Source organism: Nannospalax galili, unplaced genomic scaffold (genome assembly GCF_000622305.1).
Source record: "Nannospalax galili isolate Female #2095 unplaced genomic scaffold, S.galili_v1.0 scaffold7, whole genome shotgun sequence".
NCBI lineage: Eukaryota > Metazoa > Chordata > Mammalia > Rodentia > Spalacidae > Nannospalax > Nannospalax galili.
The window spans coordinates 3,578,457-3,593,104 of NW_008359081.1; the positions used below are offsets into that span (position 1 = coordinate 3,578,457).

Sequence of the window (14,648 nt, forward strand, 5' to 3'; positions counted from 1 at the left end):
ATACAAGAAACAAGATAACTTGTATTTATCTCTCTTAATTTCAACCCATCAACCCTTAATTCTTGTTAACTGCATATACTTCTTTTATGTATTGTCAAGATCTTCCATGAAATTTTGGGATAAAGCAATTATGGTGAGCATCTTATATTTTTTAAGTAAAATGAAGTGTTTCCACTATTTTATCATCAAGAAAAATGTTGGCTAACAAATTTTCACAAGTATTCTTTGTGGCAGAAAGTAATGTTATGTTCCCCAATCTAGATTTCCTCTACTGTCACAAAAAGGAACAACATAATTGTCAACCTTCTATACAGCAGTAGTAAGGTTTTGTCTTAGAACATTGACCACCTGGGGAAAGACAAAGTCAAACAGACAGCTTCTGGGAATAAACTATGACTTTCAATCATAAATCACTATGTAATGGCATCCACAGTGCTTCTCTATTCCCAGGATCCCAAAGGCATAAGACACCAGGACAAGTCGCTGAATACTTGATACGTACTCTTCTATGAGTGGGGCTGACCTTACACAAGACATTTCCCATCAGTTGAGGCAATCCCAAAAGGGTTGATCACTAAAGGTTTGGTGACAACTGTCTCTCCAAAAGCTGGGTGAGCATACTTTTTATAAACAGTTCATTCTAAGAAATGGATCATATCATTTACCTTCCTCATACATAGCTGTAATATGACTTGAAGGAATATCAACAAAAGAACAACGATAATTATTCTCTGCCCAATTTACACAAAATTACAAGTGCCTTTTAATTAAAAGTTAGAGCAATTGCTGAACTATCTAGCAGTATTGCTTACTTATGAAAAACATATTCCATTTCTCTGATGTGCAGATACAATTGTTTCAGATCTTCTTGAATTACAGTTTAATGACTTTGAAATTTACAACATTGCTATTTTAAAACGTTTACTGATATTTATGGTTTTCTTTTCACTCGCTCATTTTTGTTTGTTTTTAAACCTCTAATACACAGATATTTTATATTGTTCCTCTGATGATTTCTGTATTGAGGTCTTTGGAAGGCTATAAATCTGTTATATATGGATTATCTTTCATTTAAGTAGTGTTTGTGTATTTTCAGTAATATTTATTTATTTATTTATTTTTCAAATATAACTCATTATTTCTTGATTTTTTGTGTATTTCCTACAGAACATCCCAAACATTCTTATTCATCTATATGCCCACATCCGAAATACCACACTCCCATAGTCTCCTCCCACCCCCACTCCCCGACTGGAGCCCATATGTTCTGTCATCTCTGTTACTGTCCACTGTGTTGTCCTCTCGCTCCCAGCCATTCCCCAGTGCTTGTAAATCTGTTGAACCTAGTCAACCTATCAAGAGTTCCTTGTTTTAGAAATATCAGCTCTTCCTCATCTACCAGCAATCAATTGCCAATATTCCTTTAAATAAGATTAGGGTCTGCTGTTCATTTTCCTAGTTCTATGCTGGGTTACGGCCTGGGAATCTCTTGGGCCACCCTGGTCAAAAACTCAAAGGAAGGTATCTACTGTCTGACATTGTTTCTTGTTATGTAGCCTTTAGCTATACACACGGACTCTTAAAAAATTATATTGATCTCTTTAATCTTTGGTTAAGAACATACATAAATGCATGTTGAATTTTGTCAAAGGCCTTCTCCGCATCTATTGAGATGACCATGTGGTTCTTGTCTTTGAGCCAATTTATATGATTTATGATGTTTACTTACGGGTATTGAACCATTCCTGCATCTCTGGAATAAAGCTGACTTGATCATGGTGGATGATCTTTTTGATGTGTGTCTGTATGTGTTTTCAAAGTATTTTGTTGAGAATTTTTGCATCTATGTTCATTAAGGATATGGGTCTGTAGTTTTCTTTTTTGGTTGTATCTTTACCTGGCTTTGGTATTAGAGTGATGCTGGCTTCATAGAAGGAATTTGGAAGTTCTCCCTCCATGTCTATCTTTTTGAAGAAATTAAGTAGTATTGGATGTAGGTCTTCTGTAAATGTCTGGTAGAATTCTGATGTAAATCCATCTGGTCCTGGGCTCTTTTTAGTCAGGAGGTTTTGTATTAGTCTCTCAATTTCCTTATGTGTTATGGGTCTGCTTAAGCTGTTGATCTCGTCTTCATTTAGTTTTAGTGGTTCCCATGCTTTTAGATACCTGTCCATTTCTTTCAGGTTTTCAAATTTAGTAGCATATAGGTTTTTAAAGTATTCCCTTTTAATGTTCTGGATATTTTTGGTGTCTGTTGTGATGTTTCCCCTTTCATTTCTGATTTTGTTGATTTGGAGGTGCTCTTTCTTTCTTTTGGATAACTGGGCTAGTAGATCTATCAATTTTGTTTATCTTTTCAAAGAACCAGCTCTTGGATTTGTTGATTCTTTGTATTGTTTTATTTGTTTTGATTTCATTAATTTCTGCCCTGATTTTTGTTATTTTTTCTTGTCTGCTGGGTTTGGGTTTCATTTGCTGTTTTTAAACATGTGCCACAGGTTTTGTTATGTTGTATTGTCCTTCTCATTTAGTTCCAGGAATACTTTTATTTCCTTCGTAATTTCTCCTTTGACCCATTCATCATTCAGGAGTGTGTTGTTTAATCTCCATGTGTTCATGTACTTACTAGGGTTTCTTCTGGAGTTGATTTTAAGCTTTATTGCATTGTGGTCTGATAGAATGCATGGAATTTTTTCAATCTTTTTGTATTTGTTGACGTCTGTTTTTTGCTGCACTATATGACTGATTTTGGAGAAAGTTCCATGGGGCACTGAATGGAAAGTATATTCTTTGGTGCTTGGTTGGAATATTCGGTAGATGTCTGTTGTGTCCATTTGATGTATGGTATTGTTTAATTCAGATGTCTCTCTGTTAATTCTCTGTCCTGTTGACCTATCTAATGGAGACAATGGGGTACTGACGTCCCTTACTATTAATAAGTTGGGATTAATCTGGGTCTTAAAGTCTTGTAGTACTGTGTTTATGAAGTTTGGTGAACCAGAGTTTGGTGACTATATGTGCATTATTGTAATATCTTCTTGGTCAATTGTTCCTTTGATCAGAATGAAGTGTCCCTTTTTATCTCTTCTGATTAATTATAGTTTAAAGTCTATTTTGTCAGATATTAGAATTGCTACACCTGCTTTTTTCTTAGTGCAATTTGCTTTGTATACTTTTTGCCATCCTTTCACTTTGAGATAGTGTCTGTTTTTGAAAGTGAGATGAGTTTCTTACAGACAACAAAAAGATACCCATACTTTTACCTTAAGGTAGTTCCTGTCCTTGAAAATGAGATGAGTTACTTACAGACAACAAAAAGATGGATTTTTTTTCTTATTTCGCTCAACTAGTCTGTGTCTTTTTACTGGGGAGTTCAGTCCATTGATATTTAAATTTATTAATGAAAAATGTGTATTTTTATTTCTGTTCACATTCTTGGCGTAGCTGTGCATTTCCATAGTTATACCTTCATTAAGTTTTTTTTTTTCCATAACCCCTAGGATATAGTCGTTCCTCTCTTCAGCTCTTTGTATTGCATTAAGAACTCTTTGAAGGGCTGATTTTGTGGACATGAATTTCTTCAGCCTATTTATGTCATGGAAGGTTCTTCTTTCCCCTTCGACTATAATAGACATTTTGGCTGGGGAAAGTAATCTGGGTAGGCATTTGTGGTCATTTAGAACTGTGAATACTTTGGTCCAGGGTTTTCTGGCTTTCATAGGTTGCACTGAAATGTCAGTTCTAATTCTGATGAGTTTTCCTTTGTATGTGGCTTGTTGTTTTTCTTTTGCAGCTTTCAGTATTCTCTCCTTGTTCTGTGCGTTTAGTGTTTTTACTATGATGTGCAGTGGAGAGTTTCCTTCTGGTCCTGTCTATTTGGTGTTCTGTATACTTCTTGTACTTGTTGGGAAAGGTCTGTCTTTAATTTTGGGCAATTTTCTTCTACAATCCTGTTGAAGTTCTGGTCCATACCATTATCCTGAGATTCTTCTCCTTCCCGTATGCCAATGATTCATAAGTTTGGTCTTTTTATGATGTCACACAATTCCTGCATATTCCATTCTTGTGTTTTCTTAAATTTTTCATAATCTTTGCTTGAGTGGTCTAATTTTTCCAGTTTATCTTCCAATCATCACACTCTGCTTTCCATTTCATTCATCCTATTGGTGAGGTTTTCTCCTGTTGTTTGTAATTGGCTTACTGAGTGTTTCACTTCTTTCTTCATTTCAGCCTGAGTATTCTTCAACTTTTCTGAATTCATTCAGAAGTTTGTCCTTATCTTCTTTCAGTTCTTTATTTGTGAGTTCTTTAAATTCACTTAATTCTTTTGTCATGTTTATAATTGATCTGTTGAGATCCATTTCCTGTGCTATCTCTATGGGATTCTCACTGTACTTCTCTAGAGGACTGTTGGTTCTTGGTGGGGATATATTATTTTGGTTTTTCATGATATTATTTTTTCTCTCTGACTTTGACAAGTGGATTTCTTTTGTAGTTTCTGATTCTTGTGTGAGACTCAAGTCTTCCTTTGTTGAGTATAGGTCTGCTCCTTTTGTAAAATATATATGTCTTTATGGTTTACTTGTTGGGCATGAAAGCTGGTTGGTCTAGGCCTCAGGTTCTTTTCTTTTGATTTTATTTAGAGTAGCCAAATTGCTTTCATCTTGCTGCTCAGGAGTTCCCACAGAGGACCAAGTCAGATGAGGATCTGATGCTCTCAGGCTTTCCCTTAAGGTCTAGATCCCTCAAGGAATGACGCTGGCCTCAGGAATTTGGGGACTTGGCTGGCCTGGGAGCAGGGCCCAGGAAAGATGCTGGCCCCAGAAAGCTGTTGGCTGTGTTTCCCAGTGGGGCAAAGGGAGGTGGGGGCAGGAAGAGGCCCTGAGGGCTCCTGGAAACTACAGGGAGGAATTGGGTTGGTGTGGATGCAAAAGATCAGGAATGAGTGGGGATTCTGAGCCAAGAGGTCAGTCAAGGTGTCTAATGTGCCAAGACAAGAAATGGGCCAGTATCTAGGCTAGGAGGAGAGATGGGGTGGAAAAGCTGGGGCGGTGAAGGAGGCTGGAGGAGTCAAGGCACAGTGGGCACCACCAAATTTACCCAGGAAAGATACTGACCCCAGGAAGCTGGTGGCTCTGTTGCCCAGGGATGCAAAAAGTAATATTTATTTTTAAAGTCACATGCAATTCATTATAACAATGGGAATATCAAGGGAAAAATGTAGATTCAGAAGCTCAAACAAATCCTGGATGGTTTCCTCTATTTGAGGACATTTCCTTTTCTGTATGAGGGTGTCTCAGATCCAATTTTTTTCAATAATGTATAGTCCTGCAGTTGCAATTGATTTTCATTTCACCGTTTCTTCCCATGTCACTCTCCTTCCTGTTAGCATCCCCTTTAAAATATTTTCAAGTCAATAATATTTAAAATAGAATGTCTCAAAATGTAAAGAAAATATTTTGCAAATGTATTATATATTTTTAAACAGGAAGAACAATCCAAGAATACATAATAAATTTAACAAATGAGAATTGTCTCACTTTTTGCATTGTCAGAAAATAACAGTAAATAAGGATCGGAAATTGGATAATCTACGTAATTTGTGTATCTATGGTTTTGATTGAAGACAGTTTTCATTACTAGCATTCTAGTTATGTAGGACTTATGTAAGTCAAACATTTTTTTATGGGCTCCCAGATACAAGTAAATAATGAAAATTAATGACGGGTTTTCTCTTCCTTACCTGATTACTCATTTTTCCTTTGCCTTTCTCTTTCTTTCTTGACTAGTTTAGAAAGGAAAACTATTGGGGAGCTCTTGAGAAAGCTTAGTGTGGACAGGGATACGGGTATATGGAAGCAGAACCCAAGAAGGCTTATCCGTTTCACAAATGTGATATACAAAGATATAAAAGTGATATGCAAGAACATAACCCGAGAGGGATTAGAATGGTATCCAGGCATGTGAGCAGTCTGCAGCCAAGTATCAGACAGAGCCTATTGTGATAAGAAGATCGTTCATGTAAAAGGTGGCCCAGTGTGTTCTTTCAGAACTCTAATGGGATGCCACATTTATCATCCAAATGTCCAAGTCCTAAGGGCCCCATTAGTATCTTAGTCCAACTGGATGATCATGAAATCATTAAGCGGTGGTCGTAATGGAGATCGTCAGATCACTGTGGCTCTGTCACTGAAGTGGACTGTGGGACTCCTTGTCTTATTCTCTTCCTTTTCTCTCAGTTTTTGAGTGTGAAGTAAGCAGTTTTGCTTTACCACATGCTTTCCACCAATACACTGAATTACAACAGACCCCAAATAAAAGAGGCCTGACCAATCCTATCATAGACCGAAATGTCTGAAAGCATGAGCTTATGGGAAACTTTGTCCAGGTTGATTTTCCTAGGTATGTGCTATAGTTCACATAGGGTAAAGAAGTTGTCGATGCTAGATGCTACCCAGCACAGGTTTTAGAATATACAACAGAAAAGTAGGTAACCCTTAGACAAGACAGACAAGGGAGGAGATTAAAAAGAATATGATGGGATGGGTGTGTACACAGGGTAAGATTTGGTCTACATGTGAGGTACAGTGCAAAACACTATAGATGGATATAAAAATGGGAAGAAATCTTTGAATTCATAGTGAATACATTAATGAAAATTTCACATTTTAATTTCTAAATTTATTTTTGTTTTATGTTTATGAGTGTTTTGCCTTCATGTATGTAAGTGCCCCACATGTGTGCAAGTCTGTGGGGGTCAGAAGAGGGAGTCAGAGTCCCTGGAACTGGAGTAACAGATGATTGTTTTTTACAGACTGACTGTTATGGATAATGTTGGTGCTGGGAACTGAACCAAGGTCCAGAAGATCCAGGGATCTTAACCACTGAGCCATCTCTCACCCCATATTTTCTCATTTTTTATTAGAAGCAAATAATAGCAGAGGACTAGCACCAGTCCACCCTTGGCATCAGACTATTGGCAACTTCACCTTAGCTTTCAAATATTACTATGCTCTTAAAGAAACCAAGTCTCTGAAAAAATACATGATTAATTATTTCTGGCATAGAAAAGAGAAGACAGACCTCTAATATGCTCTCAGGTCTGGACACAGATAAGTGTTAACAAGTCATGGTGACATTTCAAAAATATACAAGGTAAAGAGGCTCCTATATGCCAAACCTGTGATTCAGATCAATAATGAGAATAGTACCTTAGAGTCAATGAGATGACTCAGTGGGTAAGAGTACTTTACACCATACCTGTTATCTTGAATTCAGTCCCCAGGACCCACATGGTAGAAGGAGAAAACCAACTCCCATAAGTTTTTCTTTGACCTCCACATGCATGCCCTGGCTCTTAGATGCCCAGACACATACATACAAAATAAATAAATAAAATAGTACACTAATGAAACAGGTAACTTAAGTCCATATATTGAAATAAATGAGTGAACACATTTAAGATTTGATGCTGAACAAGCTAGATGCTACCTGGCATCTGAACAAGACATTGACATATTCTCAAAGTGTGCAGTTCACAAAATATTTATCAAAAAATGGAAAGCAATTTTCTCATGCATAGAACATGACATCCTACTCAAGCTACCAAATACTATCAATAATGATTGAAATTTCAAATTCCTCTGTATGGTGTCTTAGGAAGACTTAATTGTGGAGCATATTTTTATGACTAGACTCCAATTAAAAACAAACACTAGTTAAATTCAAATTGAAGGCAATTCGACAAAGTAACCAGCCAAAAATCTTCAAACTATCATACATTGTTTTAAGAAATTGAGAATTCATGAATTCCATATATTTAAAACTATATAGTAAACCATATTTTTGATATTAAAAATCTCTGTGAAAAACATGATCACAATAACGTGCATATGCTGGGCATGGTGGCCCATGCCTTTAATCCCAGCACTCGGGATGCAGAGGCAGGTAGATCTCTGTGAGATGGAGGCCAGCCTGGTCTACATAGCGAGTTCCAGGCCTGTTGGGACTACAGGGAGTTCCTGCCACAAATAAACACACAAAAAGCAGCACGCATGAATTGGTGCTTATCAGCCTGTACCACCATACAATTGTGGAAAAGACTATGCAACTGTTGAACATGTTTACTGATAATTTGAGAACCTGGAGAATGACTCATGTGTCTTTTTGACCAAAAGGTGGCAGCAGTGATCATCTTACTATTATGCTCCAGCTCCTCTTTGTGATGATGCTAAGAGGCAGGGATAACTTTCGCATGCCCCCCAGAAGTTACCTACCAAAAGAATGTTTCAGCCATTTGTACCTACGGATGCTTCTATCATGCAGGCTAATGCCTGGAACTGAGATTGATTAATGCCTGCGATAAGAACATCATCATTTGTCACTGACAAAGCTACAAAGCTGCCAATATCATCCTTCAGAAACCACCGCCTCTCAATTTCTTGAGGATTATAAAAAACTGTTTTAATGATGTATCTACTTCTTGTGTTAATTAAATTTTAAGTGCTTTGTTTGTTTTGCTGTCATTTCATTGTGTTAGAACTTTCCAAATAACCAAGAGAGTAGCAAAGAACTCAACCTAAATGGCATATTAACTCCTCCATGTAATTTCTCTTTGCCTGATTCTCATTATTATGTCTCTGTTTTCCAAACTTATTTCATCTTCTCTCTTAGAAGGCAAATTGGTAAGCCTATCTTTACCTATCCTTTAGATTTATGAAGACATCAGTAGTCACTAAACCACTAGTTTATTAATGCATTAGTGCATTAATAAATTAATGTATGAATTATTGCATTTTAGTTCATATACCTAAGCAAGCACGTGTGTTACATTTTTTTCAGAAAGGAATACCAGAGGTCACGAGACTCTCTTGCATTAGTAGCTTGAAGCAAATCCCTCACTGAATTCTTAAGACACCTCGCTAACGTAATAATACATATACCACTATTTTTAATTGTCATCTCAGTTGTCCTTTCTGCTTTAAAAAGTTTCATGAAATATATACAGAACTCAATCAGGCGTGATGGGACACCTTTGATCCCAGTAGCACTCTGAAGGCAGAGGCAGTCAGATCTCTGCGAGTTCAAGGCCAGCTTCGTCCATATAGTGGGTTCCAGGCCAGCTGGGGCTACAGAGAGTACCTGTCTGAAAAATCCCATACATATGTAAATCAAGTATCACACCATATGCTATTATGTCACATTGCTATGATATGTATTTATATATTCAACTCATAAAATTATAGTAAAACCAAATGACCTCCATTAAAATTATTGGTGATTATTTGAGTTGCTTTTAATTAAAACAATTTCATTGCCCTTTAAAATTATTTCATTTGTTGAATAAAGTAAATTAACTATTTTACTTTAATGAAAATAGCATCAAATGTATATGTACAATAATGTTGCATTGAAATTTTGAAACATTTTAGAATGCATTAACACATTGAACTAATGTAGACTTGACAATGTTTTGTTTTTTTTTTTCCTGGAGCAGTAAAAGTACATTCATTCAATAAGTTACATCTTTTAGGGAAACAAGTTAGGAGTAATTAAAATGAACATTAGATGAATAATATAGTTCATTTTAAGAGTTAGCCTTCATTTTTAACACTTTCTTAGATACCAATGTATGATTTAAATTCCTCTGGGATATTCAAATAAGGCACAATACATAGTACACACATGCAGTCTTACTCTAAACTAAAAGGAAAACTCAAATGTTCATGAAGAGAAACCATTTCAAAGCAAAGATTTTACATTAAATATGGGGAAAGACAAATGATAATTTCTACGTTTCTAATAGGAAATCGGCAATAGCAGCTATTCAGCAAGATGACATCAGTACCAAACAATAATTATTTCTGTAGTGTTATATTTTCAACTGAAACTTTATTTTTGTTAATTTTAGCCATTTGATATTATTTCACTAAATGGTTTATTTCTTATTTTAATGTAGCAGATAGATTATAACTAATAATGTATACATATACATGTTATTTTCTAAATTAGCAAATTTAATGCTGGAAGATTCAAAGGCAACAAAAATATTAAAATTGTTGGCTGGAGAGATGGGTCAGTGGGTGAGAGCAGTGGCTGCTCTTGCAGAGGACCTGGGTGTTATTCTCAGCACCCACGTGGTGGCTAACAACCTTCTGTAACTCCAATTCCAGGGGATGTGATGCTATCTTTGCAAGCACTGCGTGGCACGGGTGCATTTACACACATACAGGCAACACACTCATACACATAAAATAAATAAACTTTTTAAAATATAAAATTGTTAGAATTAATGCATTTTAAAAACTCAGGCTTTGGCACTAGAGTGATGGCTCAGCAGTTAAGGGCAATGGCTGGTCTTGCAGAGGATTTGGCTTCAGTTCCCACCATGCACTTGGTTTGTGCACTTACATACAGGCAGGCAAACATTCATACAAATAAATAAATAAATATATTGTTTAAAAACCAAAAGCTTTTGTTGGCCACGGTGGCATATGACTTTAATCCCAGCACTTGGGAGGCAGAGGCAGGCAAATCTCTGTGAGTTTGAAGCCAGTGTGGTCCACATAGGGAATTCCAGGCCAACTGAGGCTACAGGGGGACTCTGTCTCAAAAAGAAAAAAATAAAATAAAAACCTCAGGATTTGCATTTTCTTCTGTACTATGTCACAATATTACATACAGACTACTCCTTGTGTTAGAGAGTAGATGAACAGCCAATAAATTTGTATCTGTATCTTAGAGTAGTTCTTCTTTGTCCATTAAGGTATTTATGTCCTTACCTGTTTCTTTTTCAGGTTGGGTTTATTATAATCCATTAAAATCTACCTTAATAATCAAGTAATTAGGAGCTTTTCATGTAGAAAGTCTTTCTCTTTTCCTTTATATACTAACATTTAAGTCAAATAGAATACTCTGGTACCTGTGTGAGAGTTAATATTTGTTCCTGTTATACCAAGCTAGCCAAACTGGTGTCCTTGTTTTAAGAGCTGAGTTGTGCTGAGAACTCTTTACACTGCTACTTATAAGTTCAATAAAACTTGAAATGTCTGTGAAATGCATTTTTGAGTGCTAAAGCTCAGCCAGGAACAACAATTAATCTGATTATAGCCTGGGAATAGTTACAAAGACAGATAAATACATTGGAACAGTTAATATAATGAACCTCTCAAGACAAAAGGTAAATGATTGCAACAATCAGATGACCTTTTTTTTGTCCTTTTAAGCCAACTGCTTTTATAGCCCAATCATATCTCCTACTGATGAGAACATTCTGTTGAATGAGAAAATAATTTTAAAAGCTTTTCTCTATTATGTATTTGTTCTGGGATCTCCTTGTTCAACACACAATGGTAGCTACCTGTCCATAATCACCCGAGTATACTGTTCACCAAAAGTCTTCCATTTTTTTCTATACCTGATTGCTAGAATCAAGAATCATTCTAGAAATTGGTATACAATAGAGGTATAGCTGGAGGAGAAATAGTGTCTATTACAAAGCTACTCCCTGGTTATTTCTCAACATTATTTTTACATTAAAAAAAGTGGCTAATAGGTGGTATAAGAGAAAGTTGATTTTAACTCATTAATGATTTTTATTATTCTTGTGATAAAGGAGGCCTTGTTAAGTTCTACAAAAGGGAAATTTTAAATACTTGCTTTAATAATAGATAAATGGAGGGACTAGTGCAGCATTTATTATTAGGCCAACATAATAATCTCCTGAATACAAAGAGTGACTCTTGAATTAAGTCTTTAAGAGTGGGTTCGAACTCAGAGGACACGAGTTCCTCTAGCTATCTGTCAGGACTATCTATCTCCCAGAAATGTGCTGCTGGATCTCTCTTGTTCCCTCCATCTGCACAGATGGAGCTGTCTGTGTCCTCAGACTGTGCTGATAGAAATGACCATGGAGCCCTCTTTCTCCTACTGTGTTCCCAGTGAGGCTACACTCATAATTTATTCAAAATAGTATTTCCAGATTCATTGGGGAAGTCAGAATTCAAACTGGACTCCACCCTTCATAGACTACCTAGTCTTTTCATCCCTAGTTCACTTTCATCCACAGTCACATGTCCTTCCCAACCGCCACTGTTTCCAATCGTTGGGTTCTCTAGATAACAAAACTTTCTATGTTAATTTTCAAGCATATCCACATTCATTCATCATCTTTTTGGATGAAATACCAAATTGAGGTTGTTGAGGAGATGGAGATGCCCTATCATCACATCCAAGATCACATGGTTTTGCTAGGGTCAATTAAAACTCAGTCCAGATTACGTCCACTAAGAAAAGTCATTCCTCCAGAATGGATTATGCCAATCCTCAAAATATCTACCAATGATTTCTTGGGTTTATTATAGTGTCATATGGAGTTGGAAATTGATTCCTGTGTTTTCTTTCCATCTCTCATTTGCATTCATTAAACATGAATATTAATTTTTTTTCTGAAACAAGATCTTTCTGTAGCCCCAGCTAGCCTGAAACTTGCTATGTAAACCAGGTTGACCTCGCTCTCACAGATGCACCTGCCTGTGCCTCCCAATTCTGGAATTAAAGGTGTGCACCACCATTCCCATCTAATAATTTAAATATTTTAAATTTATAAATTCAGGAACTGAGTTGCATTCATAATCTTTAATATTCATTATCACTACTCATTTTTAGAACATTTAACATTCTGAAAGAAACTTCAGATTCATCAAATAATTGCTACTTATTCCCTATCTCTACAGTTCCTTGAAACCACCTTTCTACTTTCTGTGTCACAAATATAACTATGACTACACAGAATCAAATGGTATATTTCCATCTTTTGTTTTATTTATTTACATATTTATTTATTATTAAAATACTTTGAAATGCCTTTTAGGCATACACTTAGAAGTGCAATGGCTATGTCGTGTAGTTCAATATTTTACATTTTAAGCATCCTCTTTTTATTCACCGGTTTTATCAGTGCACCATCCTACATTCACATCAGCAAGACACAAAGGTCCCGATTTTTCCACATCTTCAATACTTACTAATTTTAAATTTTTTCTAATACTTACCCTAATGGGTGTGTAATAGGATAGTTTTTTTAACCTTCTCACAGTTAGTTCATAGATTTGAAATAGAGTTCTAATGCTAAAAAAGCATTTTTTATTCTTCAAATTACTTCATGAAACATATACTATTTCTTTGAATACCCACTTTACCAATATTTAAAGTTGAATGTTACCTAATTTGGGGTTACACTTCTTTCTTTCATGTCATATTCCTTTGAAGATAGCGAGGCAGCTAAAGCTATTCATCAAAAATATGATTTTAATAGGTTTTATACTTTGTTCTAACACACAGGCAAATATAAAAATGAAGAATTATGAAGAAAGGCTAGGGAAGTAAGCTCAGTACCAGAATGTTTTCCTAGGATGCAAACCTCAGGGGTTTTGACAAAAAAAAAAAACACTCATGAGAAAGTGTCATTAGAAGTTCTGTATAATGGCAAGACAACCAAACAACAGCTTAGTAAGCATATACGCTGCAGTGCATGCAGTGGTCAAGGTGGAAAATCTGAAGTTGTTCAGAAGTATAGTGCTTGTGGGGTTGAGGTGTACACATTGTGATCGGACAACGAGCTCCAGGAATGGTAGAGCAGATGCAGTCTGTTTGCTCTGACAGAGATGGAGAAGACGAGGTAATTACTGAAAAAGACTGCTGTAAAAAATGTGAAGGGAAGAAGGTGATTAAAGAAGTGAAGATTCTTAAAGTTCACGTAGACAAAGGCACAAAACAAGGGCAGAGAATCACATTCACCTGGGAAGCAGGGAAAAAGAACATGAGGTGTTCCAGAGAGGTGGGAATGATTTGCACATGACATACAAGAAAGGACTTCTTGAAGATTTATGTGGATTGCAGTTCACATTTAAGCATCTTGATATTCCTCAAATTATGGTTAAATACCGCCCCTCCCTGCCCCCAGGCAAAGTAATTGAACCAGGTTGTGTTCATGTAGTTCTAGGTGAAGGAATGCCACAGCATTCTGGTTAAAAAAAGGTGATCTTTATATAAAGTTTCATGCACAGTTTCCTGAAAACAACTGGATCAACCCAGACAAGCTTTCTGAATTAGAAGATCTTCTGCCACCTAGACCAGAAGTTGCTAATGTATTTGGAGAAACAGAGGAAGTAGTTTCAGGAATTTGATAGCAGGGGATGATCTGGAGGTGGTCAGAGGTGTGAAGCTCTGATGAGTAAAGCAGCAGCCCTCATGGACCTGGAGTGCAGTGTGCCCATCAGTAGACTCTGCAACATATTGCACAGGTGGATTTTTCTTTCCACATTTGCTCGATTTGCCAGCTGCTGAAGTATCTGATTAGTCCAGCTGAACTGTTGGACATCTGTGGATCTATGTGTAACTCTTAAAATTGGTATAGTATCCAGAGTGTACAATTTAAACTAACCACAATGCTTTACATCTTCTTTTCCACTGTTCTGTATCAGAATAAAGTGCTTGTAAGGAAGGAAGACTCCCTTTCCCACACAGGTTATAAGTTTCAGTCCTGGTATCTGGACTTGATTTTTATCAGTTTTGTGTAGACTTTATGTGTCATATTTGAAATTTCAAATCCCACATTGTAAAGTTTGTACAATTTGTTCTGAAGCTTT

The 14,648-nt window shown here is 36.3% G+C and overlaps 1 pseudogene; it reads left to right on the plus strand.

Moving 5' to 3' along the window:
• Positions 1 to 13,412: 13,412 nt before the first annotated feature.
• Positions 13,413 to 14,282, plus strand: LOC103725414 (annotated as a pseudogene).
• The last annotated feature ends 366 nt before the right edge of the window (positions 14,283 to 14,648 follow it).